Source organism: Nothoprocta perdicaria, unplaced genomic scaffold (genome assembly GCF_003342845.1).
Source record: "Nothoprocta perdicaria isolate Ctin4 unplaced genomic scaffold, notPer1 scaffold_0, whole genome shotgun sequence".
In the NCBI taxonomy this organism is placed as follows: domain Eukaryota; kingdom Metazoa; phylum Chordata; class Aves; order Tinamiformes; family Tinamidae; genus Nothoprocta; species Nothoprocta perdicaria.
Genome location: NW_020454092.1, coordinates 19,471,698 through 19,496,617, shown reverse-complemented (window position 1 = coordinate 19,496,617; position 24,920 = coordinate 19,471,698). Strand labels below are relative to the sequence as shown.

The 24,920-nt window shown below is 42.4% G+C and overlaps 1 long non-coding RNA gene across 1 annotated transcript; it reads right to left on the bottom strand.

Moving 5' to 3' along the window:
* Positions 1 to 1,645: 1,645 nt before the first annotated feature.
* On the bottom strand, positions 1,646 to 24,172 carry LOC112943733. The gene is made up of 3 exons (XR_003248650.1): positions 24,023 to 24,172; positions 13,960 to 14,037; positions 1,646 to 1,767 (listed from the first exon to the last, which is right to left on the bottom strand). It is a non-coding gene; the product is annotated as an uncharacterized LOC112943733 (long non-coding RNA).
* Between the last annotated feature and the right edge of the window lie 748 nt (positions 24,173 to 24,920).

Below are 24,920 nucleotides of genomic sequence, written 5' to 3'. Positions count from 1 at the left end.
ACAAAACACAGCTGCAACGTGCCTTGAAGCTCCTGCATCTGTCCTGCTGCAAGTGCACGTTCTTGCAGATAGGCCAGGTAGCCAGGAAAAGCAGCAACCAATTTGTGTGTGTTAAATCCACTAGGTAATATTACCCTGAGTCATGGGCTCTSGCTATCTCTCTGCTCATCGTTCCTGGAAGTATGCATGATAGCATCGTATCAAGAAAGATACTGAAGTTTACCAGTAAAAAGTGAATATCATTGCTGGCAAAATGGAATATGTAGGACTGCCACTCCTCGAAAACTGGGTTTTAGGACAGAAACACTCCACTTCAAAAGCAGAATGGAAAAGAACAGATCAGTGTGTGGTTAATCTAGGCCTTCCAGTCTGAAAAAAGCAATTCCTTTCCCAGGCTCTTTTCCCAAAATTTTCTCAGTCACGAACCAGGAGAGACCTGGCTGGTCCCAGATACTTTGKATAGTCTGCTGCTAGTCTTCACCTGAGTTTAACAGCCTTATTATGGTTATTAACAATTAATATAATAATATTAATATTAATGTTAATAATCACCGTGTTGTTTTGGTGAGATATCTGCTGTCTCCATGAATGCATTTGAGCTCTGCCAGTTCACCTTATGAAAAATCACCATTATACTATTTTGCTTTCACACACAGGGTCATTGGAGGCATGTGTCTGCCTACAATTGTCTCAAGCTATTCCATGCCAACCACACGGACAAGGATACAAGAGCATGGGGGGTTCCCCTCGCCCTCCACTCCCGGCAATGCCCATGTGATAGTTCATGCTGGAACCACAGCTCCCACCTCGTCCCAACCATACCACAGCTCTAGGAAGTCTTGTGATCCAGTTACATGTGATGGTTGCTGAGTATGAAGTACTTTTGAATAAATATATTTTAACATGTTCCTCCTTTCCAACAAGAAAGCCTACAATAAAATAAAAAGACATTACTTTCGAGTGGCTTTGGAGAAACAAACCTATCATGAGTGTGCACCAAACTTAGGCTTTTGTCCAAATCCTTTAATGAAAAAAGAAAGCAAAGGAATAAAAARCAAACAAAAAGATCTGTTTAAAAAAACACAGTTCAGGCACTGAATTTAGACACTGAAATTTCCAGAACAGAATGACAGGACAATGCTTGGGAGGAACTACTTTTGTGCTATGTCCTGCATATTAGTGACTCTGAAGGGTGTTAGTTTATTTAATAGATTAATTTTGGATTCAGATCTAAGGCATTAAATAGGAATGTCCTCATTGAGGCAGTATATCCAGAGATTTATAACGACTTTAAAAGGGTGTGCACATGAGTACACAAACATGCACAGATTCAAGCATGTTTCTTAACACTCAAACATGAGCATCAATAAACATAACTTATCCGTAATRATTTCAAGCATCCCCTTGCCTGATTTACAAAGATGTTTCCACAGCTGAAATATTGCAGACTCTCACCAYGTAAAATGTGTGTGTAAATTCTCCATTTAGACAAAGCTGCCTCAGGAGAAAATAATGCTTATATAAATGCAACCCTACGTCTTCCCTAGTGGGTGAGATGAGTTTAGAAAGCACACAGGGATCCTCACGCAGCACCACGCTCACCGTTTGAGGAGTGCCATCCCTCAGAAGCTGCTTGAGCAGGAAAGGAGATGAGGGTAAATCTAGGGCAGAAAGCTATGCCTCTTGAAAGTTGGATGCTGGAACACAGAAGGCACGGAGCAGGAACAGGCTGATACTCTGTAGTAGGKTTCAATGAGTTCAGTGCACCTGGGACACCAAAGAGAAGAACATGAGGAGCTCAACAGATTTTGTTGTTTATCAAATGCAAGATGAGAATCAACAAGAAGTATTTTGTATCTTTTCCAAGGACAGMGGTCTGYTCTACCTGTTGCAAAACCTCCAAATTTTGCATGAACCTATAGAGCGGTAGTCTCTAGAGACAGACTGTAGACAGWCTATCTGTAGACTATCTCTCTATCTAGACTATCTATTAGTCTATAGTCTGTCTCAGTACAAGTCACTCCTGTAAGCCAAGTCAGGTAAAACAAATCTATAGGTTATTTAAAACCAAGTTAACTTCAGCAGTGAGACATTTGTTTTTCATCTCTTCATGTGATTATGGCAATGTCTTCCTTGGTGTTCCACCTAAAGTAATTCCGGGGAATGTGGAGTACAGATAGAGGAACCATTTTCCTCAACTATTGTCCTGAACACATCATTACTCTTTCAAACATTTCCATGAACTTCTTCCAGCTTGACATTTCAGGCTCTCCAGCAGACAGATCATTCCTCATGGCTCCTTATCTAATGATATGGTCTCAGTTTCTTTTATGGACTTAACAGCAATCTCTACTGTTATTCAGCCTCCCCTTCCCTATTATGCCATGGTCCAGGAAGACACTCTTCCCTGTGACCAGAAATACCAGCCTTGTCACCTTGAGGTRAGGGGATGTGACCTGAATAAGCAAAAAGATGTCGATGATGAAGGAGGTTAAGGCAAACACATATCTTCATGGTGATCACTTTGTGATGGTGTAATGAGCGAATATTGTAGGTAGTCTCTGCAAGATTCCCATTGACTGTTAATTCTCAGAAAAGAACCAGGACATGGGTTGTGCTGGGAGTGCTAGAATTGCCCCCTTCTCTTGAAGTTTCCARTTTCTTAAAGCATCAGCTCCTGCTTATAAATGAGCTGCTCACCACAAATGGGTTAGCCCATACCAGGCCTGCGAAAGACCACTAGATACAGCCACTTCTAAGTACTCCCATGGAGTCCTTCCTGCCAAGGGTATTGGTCAAGGGCTGCTGCTTTACAAACAGGGAGCTAAGATGCACTAATGACTGCGACTCCTACCACTAATTACCACTTATTCAGACACTAATGGACTTCATTGGCCAGCACAAGTCGAACGTAAATGCCTTTGCACTTTGAAAAGAACCATTTAATTTACTAAACACTGTGGATCTTGGGCTCCGATAATGGTAAACATGCCCTCATTTCTCTCAGCAATTAAAAAAGGAGTGTCCACAGCAACACCACCTGCCTCTGCTTGACCCAGTGCATGTGACCTGAGCTGCACTTAGACATTTTACTGATATTTATATATATATATCAGCATACACATATATAGATATGCATAAATATATATATATATATATACACATAGCATATATATATATATACTCTACATATATAGCACTCTAGTATCTGCATCCCTCCTGGGGGCACGTGAGAGCAGAAGAACTTAGGCCTTGCAGAACTAGTAAAACCTCAAGAGAAACAACAGGCTCAGCAAAAGAGAAATAGCCTCATTCCCTTCCTGTTTTGCACCAGAGACATTATAATAAAACTGTGTCTTCGCAGGGAGATACCAGCTCAAATCCAGATGGGTTGTAGTGACTTAAAAGCTTTATTAGAGGTAGCCAGAAAATTGACTTTTTATCCCATAGAAGTTCTAATGCTGACATTTGCTATTTTGCTAAATCAGAGAGAAAAGCATCAAACATTTCACAGAACAGAAATTCTGAGTTATTTTTGATTTGAAGGCATCAAAATTGCTTCATTAAGAATTTCTATCTGTTAATGTCATAACATTCGTATCTGTAATTAATCTCTAATATTAGCGTAATTTTTAGAAGCTAAACTTCAGAACAAAGAGTCAAAATGAAAGTCGCTGCTTCAATCTCAAGCAGTATCAATGTTTCCATCGAAAACTTCACCAAGGCGAACTTCCCCCAAAAAGCCTAATTCTGCCAAAACAGCATTTCCCAACAGAAAACTGCTCTGCTGAGGAAACCGGCTGCCGAGCAGTCTCGGCCTCTCTGAAATGGAAGCCGAGCAAATCCCCGCGGCCCGCCCGGCGCCGCCACCTCTCGCAGTTTGATTACAAATCGCGGGACACTCTGTGGTTTTGCCGTGGTCCCGCTGGCAGGCCGGTCCCCGCGGCGTGCCCACGCGAGAGGGTTTTCTCAGAAAGAACCTGCTCAGACAGAAATCTCGGCACAGCTGTCTTGGCAGAGGGCTGCGAGGGCCCCGCGTCCCGTCCCGGCAAGAGCTCCCCACGCGGAGCGAGCGCCGGGAGCGCRCGGGCCGGGCTGCTGGTTGAGGTCCATCTCCATCGCAGCTGCTGTCAGCGCCCAGCGCTTTTTGTCACACCCTCACCAGACGCAGCTGCGTCCGCAGAGCTCTCCAGCGCACATCAGAGCTCTCAGTTAAGTAAGCAAGTGACTCTCTTGCTTTACGGACCRACTTTTAAGCCTATCTAATAATATCCTGTGACCCGAGCTCTGCATTTTTTTTGCTTGGGGGGAGTGGGCCRTGATAAAATGCACTATTTTATTTAAGAGACCAAACGAAATCAAATGAAAAAGGAGAGCTGTTGCCACAGGCTTGTTGAAATATGCTCTGGGAACCGATTAATTGCATCCTTACATCTAACTTTTTACTTAGTGAACATTTCTTTCCATTGGTACTCACTAGTGACACACGACCAGTCTCCCGATGTGAATAACTGGACTTGATCTGGTCATTAACAATCGTGCAAAACGCTCACAACTATTTTGGTTTGGCAGCCTTCACATTTGCTTTATCCCCTCGGTGTGGGCAAAAGCAACTTGGGAGAGAGAGAAACCAAGGAAAAAGAAAAACAAGACAACCTGTGCTAAGCACCAGGTAGGATGGCAGCAGAATAGCTACAGCAAGAACAGAGCACCCGCACTTCCCAAGGGCTAGAGGAGGTCTAGGTGAAGATAGGAGTCAGGTGAAGATAGGAGTCAGGTAACGTCTTGGTGAAAAGGAAGTTGTTTCCGGGTCACCAGAAATGCCAAAATTACTCCAAGTTCTCTCCCGTCGTCTTTTCCACTGCAAAGAGCAAAACCTGCCCTGTCAGATGCCAACCAAGCTGTTACTTGTTTTGTTTTGCACGTTGCTAAGTAACAGGCCTGTTTTTGCTTACTTGCCTCCCTTGGGCTATTTCACAACACTTTGTAATATATACTGCTCTTTTTTGTTGCACATCTGGTTTCGATTTGAAGTTTCAGAACCCCCTCTGAAAACTGAGATATTAGTTTTTCATATCTATCATCTAGACAAAGTGCATCAGCCTGTCAAACTGAGTGCACCGGTGAGACACGTTTAACCCTCTCAGGTCATTCTCAAGCTCCTCTCCAAAAAACTGTTTCCATTTGTTGTTCAGTTAAGGAAGCAGAAGCAGCTCAACTATTTTGTCTAATTTGCTGTGTGAAATTAGCGGCAAACAACATTAAAGTTTGAGACAGATAAAGATTACTGGTTCCTTGAAGACATTAAATCTGGTAGGAAACCCTCATGCCTCGCAAGTGCTAGCAAAGAAAGAGCAGTGCAGTGGATTAAGTGATCATAAACCCAAAGATGTGAGACCTGGGCTCACTTTCTTCCTTAGAAGGGAACCTTCCTTACATTAGGAACTTTCTTCCCAACCTTCTAGCCTTCCATTTTCCTTGGAAGCAATCGCTCACAGAAAAGCAGTTAACTAGAACCAAGAAAGTCTTTGCTGTGTTTTGAAAAACGCCAAATGTCAGAACACCACCTTCAGCTTCAGGTAGTTTAGATCCAGGCCTCAACTTGCACAGCATCATCATGGTCAAAGCAGTGCTAGAAGCATTTTCATGAAGCTTCTCATGTGCTTCAAACCTGAACAAACGGCTGGGGATAACAAGCGATCCTGCTCTGCCGCTATCTCTAAACCAAAGGGTAACAACTACCACAGCCCTCGTGTGAGCCCTCTCCAAAGACGTCCTCCACACTGCAAGCAAAGCTCAGATACTCAGGAGGTGGATGGAGCTGTTTATTCTGTCTTCACCTATCTGATCTCAGCATCATTTAAAGCTGCAATTAAAATTTATCCTACTAGGCTAAGGTTACTCAGAAAACTTCTGCCAAGGACTACAAACACTGGGCTCCATGCAGAGAAAAGCATCTCTGTCTGTTTTACTCCGAATGTTCTCCCATGAGGTGTTGCCTCCATGCCCTTCTTATGCCACCTGGGTAACTAACAGGGCCCATAAAGCCACATCCCTCTAAATAAAGATTGTGTTCCTTTTTGTTTCTGGAAGGGATAGAGTCTACTGTTACCAAATAACTCTATTCAAACCAAGGTAAGCTGGACCTCAGCCTTTAACATTAGAAAAGCATGCAAGCTTTGTACAAGGTTGTTTCTTTGCTCTATTCAGATCTAAATACATGGTCAGCATTCAAAAACATAAAAAACCCTACACTTGTAAAACTTTGCTCCCTCTCGATACTTTCAAACATATCCAGTTCCAGTTCCACCTTCCAGTTAGTTGTTAGCTTCCTCTCATGCCTTTTCTATAGCTGCCTCACAGTCCTCTCCCCTACATATTTGAAGTACAAATACTTTAGAGAAATCTCCTTTCTCAGTAGGATTCARGGTCCAACGGGTTTTGCAGCTCCTGTGCCAGACCTGGGCAATCCCTTCCAGTCCCGCAAGTTCTGGCATGTGACTCTGCTGGGCAGCATGAATACCCAGCAAAGTGCTGTCACGCAGGAGATCTGGAAGGGGTTAGTCTTTCTGGTGATCTTTGAAATTGTCATTTGGGAAAAACACAGCAGACGATAGAAAAGGCAGATCTATCATCTGCCCTTTCAGCTGGACCAGCTGCAGGCTGCTACAGGCTGTCCTGGAGCCAAGGTCGCCCATGAAGGACTCGCAGGTATCTACTGGCAGAGTAATGTTTCCCATAGAGTACCCATTTTCCTCAGAAACACCCAAATGAACCCTTTTAACATAAATCCATAAGCTTTATTGTGCAAATCTTATGTGGACGTACAATTCAAAGTCTGATTTTCACCTTTCTCCAGAGACTTACCCCTGAAAGTGTTAAAACATCCAAGATGGAAAGGTAATGAGAGCCAAGCATGCTCCTACGTTCAAAAACCAAAAGAGAATAAAAAATCCCAAACTCCTAAGTATCTCTCTTGTGGACAGAYTGACCTTCCTAAACAGAAGAACGCAGGGGGAAGGTTGCAGACGTCTCTACACTGGGAGGAGCTGTAGGTTCTTAACCCTGCACAGTGTTAAGACAGATTAAGGGAAACTTTTGAGGGACAAATAGGTGGTAYGTATGGTATCTTCCTCATGCCACCTTCTCACATCTGCTGCCAGACATAGTGGAAACCTGCAGAACATGGAGGTCCTTCAGAACAGCATCCACAGAGTCAAGGGCCTGGCAGCAAGCGTTTGTTCCTCTGGTGAGGGACCCAGGAGTGGGACTAGAGCTGACTGCTGTAGGCTCTCCGGGATCCACATGACCACGGGCATTGCAGTCCTACAGTAAGATCAAGAGTGAGAGCATACAGGGAAAAAAAAAACCTGAGGAAAAAGTTCCTGGTAAAACATACTCTTGGTGTCGTCATTCCCCTTTCATAGGTTTTCAGGTGCTCTGGGGAAGAACAAAACAAAGGTATTAGTAGTGGTAAGCCACATCTTCCCTTGCCCTCGCTTCAAATCTAAAACAACCAGCTGCCTGCAGCCCTCATATCCAGTTCTCTCCCCCACCCCTTTTTCCTTGGTGTGGTCAGGCGCTTCCTTCCACGCTCCTCCGTGCTGCTCTTGCCAGTTCAGCCCCGGGATGTCTCAGCCAGCTCCCTCCACCCAGAGAGTCCTGCCCAAAACGCGGTGCTCCCGCTGGCGTGAGCTCACTGTGACCTTTCTGCAGAGCACAGCCCTGCTCTCCTCCTCGCCTTTGGAGAAGCTTGGGGAGCGGTGGCTTCTTTGCAGCTTGTTCTCTTCACATTTAACCAATTAATCTCTCTTCCCAAAAGGGAAACAGTACTGGATGCTRGCGGGATGCACTGGCTTGATGTGATTGATGGATTGTAGGTGAGGAGAGAGTTAAAAATACCATGGAGCTGGGAGGGCAAAGGAGAGCTTTGTCTGGAAGCACTTTAAGTAACCTAAGGAGAATCTGATACAGACCAAAGACACACAAGTACAGATGCATTTAATAGAAGCCCCACTCCGGTTGGGCTCTACAGCTGAGACTCATGCAGCAGAATGTACTGCTGGGAACATACTGTGCTCCAGCCACTCCGGCTACGGGCGGAGCGGGAGCCAGCAGGATRTGCTGGCGCTGTTGAGTACTGAATGTTCATTTAACGCACACGTTTGGGAACRTATATTTATGCATACATTTTGGGATGCTGTCCCTCTCCTAGCAAACTTGGACAGCAGTTTGCTCTTCGATCTAAGAATTAGCCTGTGAAGAAATCCCAGGTTTGTGCGGTGACGAGCACGGCCCAAGGGGCTGATCAAGCAGCTCCGGAGCCAGGTTGGGAGGTTCCCACCTCCAGCCTGCCCCCCAGCTGCTTTKCCACTGCCCCCCATTAGGGGTTACCACCCCTCTGAGCGAGCCAAGTAACTGCATGTGCAGACACTCCCAAATCTGGCTCTGTCAGAGTGCTCCAGCTTAGCTTTTTTTATTGTTTGGGCTTTTTTGAACTAGATCATGTTGAGAGGGATTGTTTCTTGACTCCATTCAGCTGCAGCTGGAATAGCATCCCTGAGCATGCTCCAATAAAATCAGGACAAAATTGCATCTCTCTCTCTCTCTCCTAAGGCAAAACCTGCAAGACTCAGCTAAAGATAATGTGTGTAACAGTCACTCCAGAAACACTCTTTTAGCTTCTTATCTTGCTGTTCTCTATGTACTAGTGGAGATTCAAATATCTCATGATGAACTGATGAGTTATGTTTGCAGCTGTCTGTGCTCTTATCTGAGGACATCTAAGATAATCACCACTCTGAAGAACCCATTGCAAAAATCCCCTCCAATGCCACCTTCCTTCAGAGGATTTACACCTTCTGTTAGGTGCAGAATTGCAGGAGTGCAGTAAGTCACGGGAGAACGTTAATAGAGATTGTCAGTGCATTTACACTATTTTTTATTATTGTTTCACTTCACTTTTAGGTCTTGGCATATGGGACTTAGATGACTTGTCAAGCTTGGGCCTCATACAGCTGTGCCAGGAGGCAAAAAAGGTAGTTTGGGGAGACAAAAATATTTGCTTCACCAACCTCTATGTTTGGCTCCTCAGTAGGTTTGATTTTGTATTCCCGACCGGGCATGTGCTCTCAGGGAACACGCATAATTCAGGCCAATTGTATGAGATTGGAGTACAAAGAGAAGCCCTACTTAGGCTCTGACATTTAGCAAGCCAAGAGGTTTGAAAATACAGCCAAGTCAATTGCCTAGCTTGGCTGTACGAACCAAAACACAAGCCTCGGCACTGGAATTGATTATGTACACATGAAAAGAAAATACATAAAATGATACATAAGGTTCTTGTAACCTCCAAGAACTAATGCCAGAATATTCTCATTGGCTTGGTCCTTCCTTGGCTCACCAGCACAGGCGAGCACAGAACTCAGCTGAGGCCATGMTTAAGTTTTCATCAGATTAACTCTTCAGCTCAGGTCAAAGCACCCCTTTTCACATGCTCTAAGATCTAAGTTTTCCCCCAAGCYCCCAGGGAAAGCAGGTTCTAGTAGCTGGCTAGATGAATACAGGATTTATAACTCTTAAAACTAGTGCAAAAGGTACTATAGCTGCCCACGAGAGGGAAGTAAATTGAATTAAATGAGATTAGGAATCTACACAGCAGTAGCAAAGTCAGGAGAGTGTCTATGCTAAACAGACAAGCCTCCAAAATACTTCATGAGCCAACCTCAGATAAAAGGCATTTTTCCTATGATATAGATCACATTTATCTCTCAACATGAGTTGAAGTCCTTGTCTGTGCATTTGTTAGCTTAATTACACTTAATAATTCAGTTAGGAAGCTTAATCCATACTGACTACCACGCTGATTAAGAAAATTAAAACCTGTAGGCACTGAAATGTAATATTTCTTGGAGGAATATAGTCTATTAATAAAATTCTTCCCAATGCAAATATTTGTGCCTTTATGGAGTATTTCACTATCCTCCGGAAAGATAAATTTTATTCCATTTGAAATATTTGACATGATTAATGTAAAATACTTTGAGGAAGGGCTTGAAARCAGGCATTATTATTTTACCAAATTCTATTACAATAACAGGGACACTCAGCATTTCCCTGGAAAAGACCACAGATAACATGTGAAGTGTTTTCCAGCCACCCTTGTGCCAGGTGCTATTGGCAGCTGAGATGATCACTTTCGAGTTTCTCTGAAAAATGATTCAAGCCTTTATCCACAGAGCTAGATGACTTTCTAGCTTTGYTAGTGCACAAGCACCTTTCCATTCCAAAACACAAAGTTCCAGTGCTCAAAACAAGTAAAATTTTCCTGGAGGACAGAGAGAAGCCAAGGGTGACCCTGGGCGAACTAGTAATTAGCTCCCTTTGGATAATGCTCTAAGACCCAGAGTTTCTTTGCAATAGTCCTAGCCTTAGTGTCTCTCTAAGAGGACTGCCAATGCATATTGATATTGGCCATCAAGAGCTTGCAAAACGCAACACTTTGTTGCCCATTCTGTTGGAGTCCAACATTCAGGTATCATCATCTTCTTAGAAACACGCTGCTCTTGTGCCAGCTAATCCAGGTACAAATGATCTCATCTATAGGGTTAGACAGGGTAAAGACTCTCATTATAGCCCCTCAGCTAATACTCCGTGTGACTTCAGTCCAAGTTTACTGGCTCTTCTCTAGGTTTTTCTGCTGCCCTCATTACCTCACTCTTCAGCAGTGAATGAGCAACACACCAACCTGCCACCCAGCTGCTCTGACTACGTTGTCGGTGTTAACTTCTCACTCAAAGCTAGTTATGAACACATCTCCTGTTTTATTACCTGACAAGGAAAAGTCTTCATGTGACCTCCAATTAAAACTCAATCTGCATTTTAATTAGAACACTGTGGCACACACGATGGGGGAAGATGTCACTCACATAGACTAAGTCTCCTAGCCCAAACCCAGGGCCAGCTGGTAGAAAGCTACACTTCACTCCTCCAGGAAACCTCTGCCAGCTCAAAGATACCCTTCTCTGCCACCAAGCACTACTGACAGCGAGTACCAAACTCAAGCCACTCCGTCCACCTGGGTACTTCACAGTTGCTTGCTTTACGCATTTCCTTTCAGGATTTCTCAGCTGAATGCATGAGCTACTGGACAAAACAAGCAGCTTTGATTAAATAAAAGGGAGTAGTGAGAAAATCAGTCATTGCAGACACAAGCTTTATCCAACACAGTCTTCAGGCTGTCTCTCTTCCTTTAAATGCCTCCTCGCAATTAATTTCTTTGTTAATTAAAAGCAAAGAAAWTTCTGCAAAAACCTCCTCTTCACAGCCCTTAAGCCATAGCCAGGTTGAGCTCTTTTGCAGAGTGCAGCAGTTTGATGTTCTCACTACCCTTCTTCCTCTCCCAGGTCTCTCATTAATGTGTTATAACCAATATAGGTCTCTCAGCACACCCKTAAGCCTCCAAAGTGGGCCTGACTAGATAGAAGTAGACCTCTATTCACATTTTAATATGATTATTGGATTTTGTCTTTGGATTGAAGCTCCTCCAGAACAGGAAACTCACCTCAGCCAGCTTGACTGACTTCTCTGACACTCTTCACACACATTTATCATCAAACACTAAAATAATTTACTACTATTCCGGTTACTCCTAAGGGTAGTGATAAGCTAGCAAGCAATTCCTTTTCAAATTTTAAAAGCTGTATCCTGATAACAGCATACTGTAGAAATTCAACAGTGTATTCTTGCTCTTCTATGTAATATGAAGTTCAGTCCTTTCCAATTTAAAGATATTTCATTCGAAAGTGCTTTTGCCTTATAATAAACAGATAATAAAAGGATTCTTGGTTTCTTGCAATAAAAACAGCAAAGGCTATAACTGCTACTTTTTAAAGGGGCACATGGGACTATTCTTCAATTTTACTCATTGGCTGTGGAATCTGTACTCATTAAAAGCAAAATGTTGAGATCTGATTACTATTAGTAGTTTTAAAGCTTGCATTTCTACCCCTTTAAACAGAGGCAAAATGGGATGCCGTGCTTTCACTTTCCATTTTCAGACCTTTTTACTTCCTGTTGCAATGTGGCACCCTAACGCAAAATCTGGATTTCCTAGAGTGCAAAGGAACAAGCGACTATCTACGCATATTTCCTTTTAGAATTTTTTTTTTGTGTTTCCTTGGAGATGTAAAATATTTTCGGTTGTTTATAAATATACTTTTTTTTTGCTGCCAAGTAGGGGAGTGTATAGTAAAATGGRCAGACTCCTTACTCGTACAACCCTGGGTCCATACAAATCGACTCAACGGGTACAATTTTTCTATATATCCCCCATGTTTTTTATTTAGGACATACGACGTGACTGCAAGGTTCATGATGTATCTGAAATGATATTTGGGAGCTCTACTGTCTCCCACAGCTGAGAGAAAACTTAAGTTTATGTTTTATGAAAACCTGATATTTCAAAATCTGTTTTCTTTTCTAAATAGAACCAGAAAAATCTAATCAGCCTTCTTAACACAAACACTCTTAACATAAAATGTTTTTCTGAACAAACTATACATTTCAAGACTTACTGGTAACATAAATTGCTGTAAAAGCAAATATTTTTCCAGTGGTTTTTGAGTTTGTGTGATCAGGGTTGCAATGAATGTTACTATTTCCCACATAAAGAAATTAAAAATAAAAAGGTATGTGCCAACTGAATTATTTCCATTGGATCAAATGAACACATCTAATCCTAATTTCAGAATTTAATTCTGAGCATTTATTGATGGAACTAAGAAATATTAAATATGAGCAGTCATTCTGAGTGCAAAAATGCACTGTGCCTTCTGAAGATATTGCCATGAAATTACAGACATTATCAAGGGATGTYTTTGCCTTAAAAATAAATGGATAAATGGGACTAAATTGTTGCTAAAGAGCTTCCAAGGAAATATTTAGTTCAGATAAAGATATATTTTCAGAGAAAAAAATGCCCAGTCTCTATATCTCACACATCTAGTGCAGCTTTATCCCAAGAGTCCCTTCAGGGCGGTTCATGCAGGCAGGGGAGCTCTGTGCAGTGCATCACCTTTCATTCTGAATGGGCTTATTTTTAGTGCTCTGTGTCAGAACTCAGAACTTGAGGATTTTGTTTTGGCTTTTTTGGTTTTGTCTCAGCGTGAGTCACCCGCTCTGTGCACAGCTGGCCCTGCTGTTTGTAAACAGTGGGCTGTGATCTGTGCCTAAAAACCAGGTTTTACCAGAAGGGTGCCCAGCCACTCACCTCTGCTCCGGGCTTGCTTTCTCTGCCTCCGCTGGGCATTTAGCTCCCTAATTGAGTTGAAAGTCTTCTTGTAAATGTAAAAGCAGAATAAAATCAGGAACCACAGCACTTTCAGGTGCCCCACCTCGATGTCACACGAGAGATTTCTGAACTCTTCCCTACAGTCAGCGAGTACAGATATGCGTGAGAGGCAAGCCGCGACTGCCGCCTAAGCACTTCTTGTCTGCACCCTCATTTGCAGCCTTTTACTCAGGACAGGTCTTACGGGGTAGATTCCGGGTACACATTTTGCAACACGGTGTATTGAAACCAGTGAACTAGAATGCAAAAATAGTATTATCAGCAGAAACTGAGATGACAAGCCAAATTATAAGTTTTAGACAGGAATGTAACAGTTTTAAGGCTTTTTTTTAGGAATAGAGTCTTGTCAGTGCTAGAGTCAACTCTTTTGGCAATCCTTGGGGTCATATGGATCAGCAGCCAGGTAGAGAGGGCACCTCATTGAACGTACGTATCATTGGAATTCAACTTACACACCTATATAAGCTGTCCCTTAGATATTCCCCCTCTCTGCCAAGGCAAATGGCACCATTTATGTGGAAGTGTTAAAATTAGACTGAGAAAAATAAATAAATAAATAAATAAATAAATAAATAAATAAATAAATAAGTATGCCTTGTAATACTCACAGTAAGAATCACCAGCAGCGACAGTGCATACAGATCCCCTCTCACACTATGTCAGCGATTCTGCTGCCATGCTAAAAACTGGAAGTGAAAAGTTATCGTGTTAGAATAAGTCAGAATCGGGAAGAAGTAGGGAGCCAGGCTGCAAAATCAGGAAAAAAACAGAGGGAAGTAGGTGACCAAAAAGGAGGAAGAAGATCGTTTCTAAATAATGTTTGTCTTTGCCAAAGTGGATCCCAGAGTTATCAGCTAACCGAGTTTGATAGAAGAAAAACTACATCTTAACCCTGTTTTATATGGCAATGCACAGAAACATCTGTTCATGCCATTTCTATGGCTCAATTCCTCTACTGCCCCAAAGGAAACAATACCCACCTCAAAAGAATTATAAAGAAATTTTATTGCTATTTTTTTTTGCCGTCTAAAATATTGAGCTGCAGAAATGCAAGTTTATTTCATAACAGTTTCTCGATAACAAAGTTCTCGATCTTCAAAACATTATCCAGAAATAAGCCAGATATTTCTGCTCAGCTGAACCCAGCTGGCTGTGTGGAAAACATTTCAGAATGTACCACAAATCTCTTTTTTTCTCTTATGTCTGTTAATTCATTTAAAACAAATCAATTAAATGTCCTAATTATAACTGAAATATATAATTGTATTATGCACTCAATTTGGCGCATACTAATGAAGCAATCATCACCTTCTTATTAGTCACTCCTCAAAACTAAATCCAAATCCAAGCTAAAAAAATGTTTTCCTGTATCTTYAAATATGAGAGTTGATCCATTTTTCACTCCTTTCTCAACTTGCAACTTGAGCAAAACAGGCAGAAAAATACACCAGGTCTTTAGGTTTTCTTTTCTTTCTTTAGTCAAAATTTGAAGGAGTTCATAATACATTAAGCTCGTTTATAAATTAGTGACTATATTTAACATATATTTTTAAAAGGGCTGCCTGTATCTTTTTCCAAAAACCATTTGGAAAGCATAAAGTTAAMAAGACAATACAGAGCCATTTTAAAATTACTCTGCTCAAACGCCTACTTTGAGGTAGGCTCTTAACCAAGGAGGGTTTGATTTTTAAAAACTGTGAACACCCTTCACGCTGTGCGTTGACATCAGTTGGAGGTGGGAGTACTCAGACTACTCATTCTCACACTCGCTACCATTTCATAGGTAAATCTCCCCCTTGGGTCATGCACGCGACCTGTATGAAACCAAGCATGAAACCAACTGACCTACCTACTGGGAGAAAGAACAGTTCAAAATAGAATTTGCATACCTTACTACAAGCAAGGTTGGTGAAATACATTACCAAAGGATTCTCATCTCAGTACCACTACAGCTTTTTCTACTTACTCTGCTTTCAAAAAGCAGAAGCAAACCTGACAATATCATTAAAAGAGGTAGAAGTGGTGGGAGGGTGTAAAGAAATTGGACTCAGTCCCTTCACAGTGGTGCTCGATGGCAAGACAAAAGGCAAAAGGCACAAATTAAAATCAAGAAATTGCACCTGAACATGAGAAAACTCTTATTAACTGTGAGAGTGGTTGAACAGAGGTGGCCCAAAGATGTTGTAGTGATTCCATCCTTGGCAATATTCAAACCTGTCCACACATGGTTCTGGAGAACCTGCTCTAGGTGGCCCTGYCTGAGCAGGGAGGTTGGACCAGATAATCTCCAGAGGTACCTTCCAACTCCAGCTCTTCTGTGGTTCTGTGAAGTTGTGAATCATGGAAGTTGTCTGCAGACTTATTTGTCCAGTCAATGGATCAAACGCAAGAGATTAAGACTAATGGRCCAAGATCAAAACCCTAAAGCTCTCCTCCTCATGGGCACTCCGTCACTAGTGTCAGCTGGAGGTGCTGAGATGGCCCCTGTGTCTTTTCCACCCTCCTCAAGCTACTGCCACCACGGCTGTTGCTGGGGCTGGTACTTTCAGTCGCTACAGAGGTGAGGACAGGATGGCGCATCAAGCTGGAGGCCACCCAAGAGCTAAGAGGAATTGAAGGAATGGAGGGTGTCTATAGACTACCAAATCCAACATATGGCATTGTGAAACAAAAAAGCAGAAAACAGTAGGCTTAATTCAGCACAGCCTTAGCCCTCCAGAGCCCTGCAGAGCTCTGTAAAGTGGACATGCATTCCTGGAATACCAACTCACAGGAGCAAAGGTTAGCTCCCTAATTTGTTACAGTAGGCGTGCAATGCAACCAGATGAAATATTAATAAAGAATGTGATCAGATAGCACACAGAAAGTGTACAGCAGAGAGGAATTTGGCCTGCAGGCTATGAATCTGGGACCCCCCAAAATATATTTCTGCTAGGCACAATATTCTTTCCTATCAGGGCTGAGCTGCTCAAAGTCCTGAATTCTTCATACCTCGGATGTGTCCTCTGCTTTGTGATCACTAGACTACTTCACACCAAATCTAATTTAGACGAAAAGTATTTTGGGGAGTGTGCTTTGCCTGCCTAAACAGAAATATTACAGCAGCTACTTAGAAGGTAATTGATAAATGCATAAAATTACTACTATTCAAACTGCAAATCAGTTAGCAGAATTCAATGAAAGTTTAAACATTTTACTGCATTAATGATATAAATGCATAAATTTATGGAGAACAGCATCCAGGCATTTGGCAGTCTTCCACTGTATTTACTTAAAGGTGATAATGCATTTAAAAAGCACTTGAAGCAGAATTTGTATTAAGTACTACTAAATGTGCATAGATTTATTAGCATAAGCTTTTAGACCGTCTCTGCCTGAAGCAAACCCTATTTTACTTCTGGAAATTAAAAAAAAAATACAGTGATACATCATTTTAAGACACATCAGAGAGCTCGGTATGGTAGTTATTTTAAAATATTGTATTTCTTCATGACAAGTGTAGTTTTGTAGCCTTTAGCTTTTATATAACTGACTGGTAGGACTGCCTAAGAAATGTTGAAAATACCCGCAGGACTTTTCATTTACACTTTGGTGAAAAAAAGTGTAGTTTAGGAAATTCTCTAGCATCTCCAGAGATTAATGATCGGACACCACTAGCACCTTCAAATGACCTGACATTTCAGACAGTGTTAAAGTCCTGAAGAAAAATCAGATGCTTTTAGCCGTGTGATGAGTAGGGCATTCTGTGTTCTGGTGAGACCTTTCAAATGAAGAACCCTATTAATTCTTACAACAGATATGAGCACACACTGCAATAAAATATTTGCGCCTGCATGGATATTTTCATTGAAGTGAAATCAGTGGAAGATCTTGAAARAGCAGTGGGAATAAAGCAATGCAATTTAGTTGGTCTGGCAAAAAAGGATTTGTGTGTGTTGTGTGTCACACAACAGCCACAGGTCACAGCAACTTGTGACTGAATCTCACCTGCATTAGCTTATTTCCCCTCTTTCTAGCACCAGTGTGCCTTCCCCTCACATTTAATAACATACAGTCTGTTTTAACACGGGCAAAGGCTCGTGCAGGAAGAATCTGGAAGGTGGCCTGAGATGGGAGAGATCATTTTGTTCATTCCCCTGCTAATGGCTGAATATTCCCCAAAGTGTAATCTAGGGAGTYCAGTCCATTCGACTTTAAACTGATTCAGGCAGTGCCTTTATTTACAGGYACCGAGTTTGGATTCTTGTGCTGCTACATCACCGAGAGCTGAGAAAAGTTTGAGCCTCCATCCCCAGGCTTGGCCTGCCRTATTTCTTGCAGAGCTGAATTTAACGTTGCCGCTGCCTCGTGTCCCGTGCAGTCTGCAACACACAGCGCGTGTGCAAACACAGCCCTTCTGGTCTGCTGCAGAAAGGCTCGTCTGGCACTTGCATTTTTTGTGTATATTCGCAGGGCAGGTCCCCTTGTCCCGGCTGGTGCAGGATCTGAACATGCAAGCAGCGACGAGTAGGTGACAGAGCTTTCCCTTTAGTGAAAAAAACCCTCTCTAGGATTCTTCTCAGCAAGAACTTTAAATGTACCTGAAAGCAGAATTTGGCTTACAGAATACTGCTCTGTTTTAGTCCCTACAGCTTTTCATTAAATCACTCTCAATGTGTAAAAAAACCAGGAGTGCTGTTATAGGGCTTTGTATTAGTTAGCAACTGCTAACAAGTTGCCCCATTAAAAACAGTAAACATAAATCATTTATTGAGTTTATGCATTTTTAGTCCACTTGAGAATATTTTTGGCTGCGCTGAGAAATAAGTAAGGGTGTTAATTATTATCTTACTAGAGTAATCAGTTAATAAGGCAGTTATGAGAGATGTTTGTTAGGAGGCTCTGTGATGCCCTGAAGCTACTGAAGTCATTGTCTGGGGAAGAACACCACCACGTAGTCAGTAGGAGTCTGATGGCACCGGACCAAAACCCTCGGGGCCTCTGTCTGCAATTAGCTGAGAGGAGGGAGCAGACACCGGGTCTGAGCCGGGGAACTGTAAACAAGTGAACAGGTAGGAGCTCCCAGCCTAGGTCTTCTGGAAGAGGAGAATGTCTGGGGCCTCCTTCAAGAAGGTTAGGAGTGTTCAGCGCACGGGGAGTGGTGTGGGAAGAGGAGAGGTGAGAGGCTGGTTTCCTCCAGCAAGCTGGGGCTATCGGAGCCCCTGTTTGGGCTCTGCGACCTCCATGCCCTGGTGCAGCTGCAGGTCTCATCTTCACCATGTGCCAGCTCCCACGCCAATCCATGCTCAAGTAAGTTACTGTCTGATGAAGCTGAGCTCCTTGAGGAATATGCAGTCCTGTTTTCCCTGAAAGAGTGTCTGATTTCCTCCCCAGGCTTCTCCATGCCCTAAGACTGGCTCCTTCTTCTGGTGTGAGGATCTCAAAAGCTTTCAGTCCCCAGCTGAAGGGAACAGATCCCTTATTCATTCTTCTGCTGCACCGCTGCCTGGTTCACATCCAGACTGCTGTGGTAATGCCCATAGCCCTCTGTCTGACCACGGCCACATGGCCATCACACCCAACAGATTTCCAGAGGTCCATTCCACATAAATCACTCTCTTCCAATCCASAGGCCAAGGAAGGAATGAGTCTGCAGATTAAATAACCTTCTTCAGATGAAAATTTCCCAGAGTTAAGATTCAAGGGCAGACGTGCAGAGGGGCATCTGTCTGGTTTCTGCCTGGTTAGTGATCAGCACCTTCCATAATCTGTTCACCATGGTCATAGCAGTGGTGACAAGAACTAAATGTTTCCATTAGTGACTTGCAGAAGGAAGGTTAACCCAGTCTCCTGAAGCCAAAGGAAAACCACAGCTGTCTGCCCTCAACTTAGGGTGTGTCAAGGAACCTGTCCATAAGGGAAGTGTTTCTGGTTATGAATTATATGCTAGAAAATCCCCAGGGCCATTTCAGAAATGCACTTCGAGGTGCTCCARGGGCAGCCTGTACCAGAAGTTAAATTTTCCCTGTGAGACAAGAAATACTACAATAGTTGATGGAAAAGGGAGGGGTAAAAGTCACTTTCTTATGTACTTAAGTCAAATAGTCTGGCTTCTTTCTGCCCAGCATCAATAGAAGATAATTTTATGGACCTGTCATGTATCTTAGCCAAGGACACAAAAGGATCTGTAGGGAGGCCAAGAAGTGAACCCAGGTCTCCTGACTTTATACTGTGGGATCTCTGTTGAGTATTTTTTCTTTCATAAGATTTATCAAGATTATTAACAAATTAGTGTAAATGCTCCATGGCCCAGAGCAAACGCTGTCCCAAGGAACTCTTGATAGAAGAACTTAGATGGAAAATAATATTAGATATATCCAATTGATTATTTAATAATATATCATTTTTTATGCTGGAGCAATTTGCTCAGACATACATCACAATTTCTGAAACCTCAAAATATGATCTCGCTGCGGGACTTATTCTGTCAGGAAGAGCATCTTGCTTGCAAATATTGCACATTTTCACTAATCCCTTCATCCTTCTTACCTACCTCTGTACTCTAGAGCACCTAGCACTGTGGGACCTCACTTTAAATGGGAGTTACTGTAATATATCAACAAAATACATCATATCAATATATCAACAACAATAMTAATGTTTTGTTTGCCTCCAAAAGGAGATCTGAAGATCTTCCTTGGACAACCACTATTCTGACAGTTCTAGAGAAACTCCTCCTTAACACAGACACTGAGACACTTTAGAATGATTATACAATTTAAACGACACTTTGGCTTCACTTTTAAAGAGAATTTGGAGATTCCTTCCCCTAAATTCAGAAGGGGCTCCATCTATTTCTTAATAAGAAACCTTCATTTAGAAGGTTTCTGGAAATAATCATAAATATAATCAAGATAAAGTTTTTCGTTTAAAACAGAGAAATTTAGGAAATTTTTGCATTACTTTGCATTAATTATGCAATTATTTTTGCCTAACTGAAACAAGTTTTGCTTCAAAAGCMAAGACTTGGCCATATTTCAGGTCCCCGCGTCGAAGCATGGATGGCATAAATCCATCATCAATGTTTTCTTACAGCTGTGGTAGCTGACACATCTGAATCAGTGGGAGCTAAAAGCATGCCCGAAGAAACTAGCACCATCAAAACACATCAGAGGAAGACAAATAGCAAGTGCTTCTCTAATGCACCTGACTGCTGACGGAACAATATTAGCTGGGCTTTCTTCAAAGTGGCCACGCGTAAAAATGAGTTCATAATGACCAAATGTCTCTCCGTGAAGGAATTGATTTAAATGTATCAATTAAAAATTAGCCCCTGTATCACTAGAGGGAAGTTTTTGAGCATACTTAATGCAAAAAGCTTAGTAGCATTCTTCTTCAGGTTCATCAAGTATCTCAGATGATGCTGCACACGCACCGCTCCCCACTTCCAGTGGAAATGACTCCCTGATCCACTTAAGTCGTTGTAAAACCTTGATTATATCCATGTCAAATGGGTTTAGTTCAGAATAGAACTGCCCAGAAAAATGATTCCTTCCTCTGTGGTAAAACATTTCTATTTCATTAAAAAAAAAAAATCATAATGATTAAGCAAGCAATTCTGGATAAAATCATTTCCAAATTTTCTTGTGAAAAATGCATGTCAAAAAGAATATTTTTCCTCAAACAGTTCAGACCTACTCCGACAGTAGTTCTCGATTCAAATAAGCAATATATTTGCTGGTAACTTTTTGAACAAAAGCATTATTTGCTATAGAAGATTAACCTGCGGTAGGTGTGCCTGCTTGAGCAGGAAGGTTGGACTAGATGATCTGTAGAGGTCCCTTCCAACCTTAAATATTCTGTGAATCTGTGAACCTAAGTTAATTCAAATCAAAATAAGGTTGTAACTTCAATCTGTGTATGAAGAGAGTGCTAAGAATTACTCCTGGAGTACCCAAATGTACAAGACACTTCTGTAAAAAGGACTAATTTTTCTCATATTCTCTCCAGAATATTGGGTTACTGTCACRCAAATAATGAAATTAGAGGAAGCAGTGTCAATGCCTTCTGTAAGAAAGATTAGATTTGGAYTTTCCTTTGCTATCTGGATATAATCTGGATAGAACTGCAGGAATCCTGTGAAATTCAGTGCTTTGAAATCTTGATATTACAAATATTTGGCAGTATTTATGCTACATAAAGCCTGCGGGCATTGTGTTAGCCTAAATGCTTCAGTATTTCCGCTGTATGATCCTACTACAGTATCAAAAAGAAACATTTGAAGAATTGTTTTTAAAAATACATAAATTTATGACTTAATGTTCAAGGATGATGTTTAAAGAAATCTGGAATAGTATTAATCATTTAAACTACTCATCTATTTAAACACAAATGTACTGCTAGATGAATACGCATATCCTGGTCACATTAACCTGCCTTTACCAAAAAAACACTTCATGTGATACAACAAAAGGCAGCAAAAAAATGAGTCATTACCACCTAAATCTAAACTAAGACTTTCAAAAAACTGAAATGACAGAAGATTTTAAAAAGCTGTGCTTTGGTATTTCTGGAATAACATGCCTCCACTTGTATGGCCAGATTTCTTTACGATTTTTTCCCCCAGTCATTCAGAACAGAACAGATTTGGTAAATCAGTGCTTGATTCATCAGTTCTTTGGGACTTGGGACCTCATAGCACTGCGCAACATCAGTGATGATACCATCAGGAAGCGTGAGCGTCAATCTGCAACGCCTTCGTTGCAACAAGGCCACTCTGCGGTCTTGTGGAAGAGAACAAGGTTGAGGCTCAGTTCTTAATTTCTCAATCTGCCAACCTGAAACAGGAATAGCASGAGGGGCATAGAGGCACATTCAGGCTTCCAACATCTTCCTTGGTCACTGCATCAGTTTAAACAACTGTAATTTATATCCCATTCACAGCAGGAATAGGAAGCAGGAACCTGCTTTGTAGCCRCCGCTCGTTTTTCATGTGTTCCGCCCAATGCCATTATTCCAAGGTTGGCTTATGCAACTCTTCTATTTATCACTGCTTTGTTTTTCCTTTTGCTGCAAGAATCGAGTTGACAGCTGAACACATGTACCTACAACATGAGATCATGCTCAACAAGAAAAAAACTAATTATGATGTTAATAGTCTTGGCCCGTTCCCTGAATACTCTCCCAAAGACAGAAACGCACCACAACCGCGCTGCCCTGGGAATGGCAAAGATCATCAGCAGCAACGCAACAGACTCCTACTCACACTCCGTGAGCAGTATCCTGAAGTCAAGACTGCAGGAGAGATTAGTCTCAGAATCACAGAGCGGTTGAGGTTGGAAGGGACCTCTAGAGATCATCTAGTCCAACTTCTCTAGCAAGGACATCCTGAGCATGGGGCACCCAGTCCRATCCAGGTGGGTTTGGAAGATCTCCAGAGAAGGAGACTCCACTGCCTCCCTGGGCAGCCTGAGCCAGGGCTCTGTCACTCTCACAGTAAAGTACTTCCTCACATGCAGCTGGAACTTCCTGCATTTCAATTTGTACCTTAATAGGTCCCTTGTCCTGTCACTGGCTACCACTGAGAAGAGTTTGGCCCCATCCTCTTTACATTCTCCTCTCAAGCACTCAATTCATATTGACAAGATCCCCTCTCAGTCTCTCTCCTCCACGCTAAAAAGGCCCAGTTCACTTAGTCTTTCCTCATCAGATAGATGTTCCAGACCCTTCATCATCTTTGTCGCTCTGCGCTGGACCCTACCTAGAAGCTCCACATGCCTCTTGCACTGGGCAGCCCASAACTGCACACAAGAGTCTCCTRGCTGGAAGAGGGGACCTGCAGCCCAGGCAGGACCAGCGGGTGTTCCTCCACAAGCTTCCCAGGAAGGTGTCTCAGCTGGAGAACTCAGACCCACCCACAGTTTTGCAACCCACTGACATTATTCCTGATGTGGTAGGAATTAAGATCATTCTGTATTGTTATATGAACACAGTGTATCCTTTCTGCACAGCAAAAGCCTCCAGCCACAACAGCAATAAGAATTAAAACCACACTCATAAGATGTCCAGATATGGTATATATTTTATCATTATTTTGCGGACATATGTTCTCTGTGACTTGGATCACTTATTTTCTTTTTGTTTTCAAAAGCTAACACATGGTCCTCAACAAAAATTACACTTAATGTTTTATTTGTTGAACTCAGTTAAAATCACAGCACTTGTTTTGCGGAGTTTTACATAAGAATGTGCTGTTTTGTAATGACTTTTATGTAATTTAATTTCAGTAAACAGGCCTGACATAATTCCGAGAGTCTACACAGAGTTTGTGAATTCAGTATTAGGGACTTGAATTTTATACATTTATTCATGTCATGCCTAAAATTMTATTTGTGTCTCTGTATGGAGATAAAACTCACAACAGGTGACAGGATAAATCCTTCCATATTATTTGGGGTCCTCTGTTCCCTGCTTCAATGCTTATCTATCGAAATCAAGCACTACTGAGCAAAAAAAAGGTGACTGGCATATAAGAAAACCATTTCTCAAGCCCAAATTCCAAAGAGGTGGGAACGGCACAACAGATTGCCTCGTGGAAGGCCTGGATTTCCTGGTTTCTCATCCACATGGATGAGGTTGGACCTTTGGGTAAGTGGGTACTTAACTAGGAGGAATTCAGGGATTAACACTGACCTTGAGGGGGAGGCCCTGGTTTGGGGTTGCAGATGGTGTTCCTGGTGTTCCTGGAGTCCAGGAAATCATCGGGACGGCACCACAGCCAGGAGAGTCTTGGAGAGGTTGGGCCGCAGTGTATCARTCCACACACAAGGCCAGGGAGCTGTGCCAGGGCTTTCAGACACGGTTCTGCTGTAACGGTGAATCAGAACAGGGTCAGACATGATTCACAAAAGCAGTAAAATTCATCACTGGCAAGCGAGGGAGTGAGGAGCCTGCTCGCTTTTGAAAATCCCACTGCATGTCTTACCATGGCAAGAATTACCCACCAGCACTTAAAAGTAGGTGCCAAACCACCTTTGAAAACTGAARCTGTGTATTTCTGACACTGTTTCCCAAGAACTGACTGTTTCTCCCGAGGAGGCCCGTGGAACACAAGCTTGGGCTACCAGGTTTGTAACCCTCCAGACCATATTTCGTGGCCTCATCCTCCATTGTCTGCTTTCCTTCCTCCTTTCTGCCTCTTCCGCTTTCATGCAAACAGCTACTGAGCTGCTTGACATCTCGGAGCATTTTGACATCAGAGGTGAAATCGATTGCGCCAGAGAGAAACAGGATGAGCAGAGGAAGAGGGAAGAGGGCAGCACACGCGCGAACAAGCTCGTCRCATCCTAGACGCTGCCCTTGGGTCGTGACCGTGTCCTGCACCCAACTTCTCCACACGATTGCCCGGGACTCACCCTCCACCCTCGCTTCACTCCGAGCTGCACTGCGAAGGGTTAGAAATGCTCAGCATGCGTGTTTTAAATTAGCGCTAATTCATTTTGATACGCTTTGTCTCGGATGCACAGACAAAAGGGCTGCAGCGGGTTTGAAAAAAATCAAAGGCAGGTTTGCCTGGGAGATACACATCAAG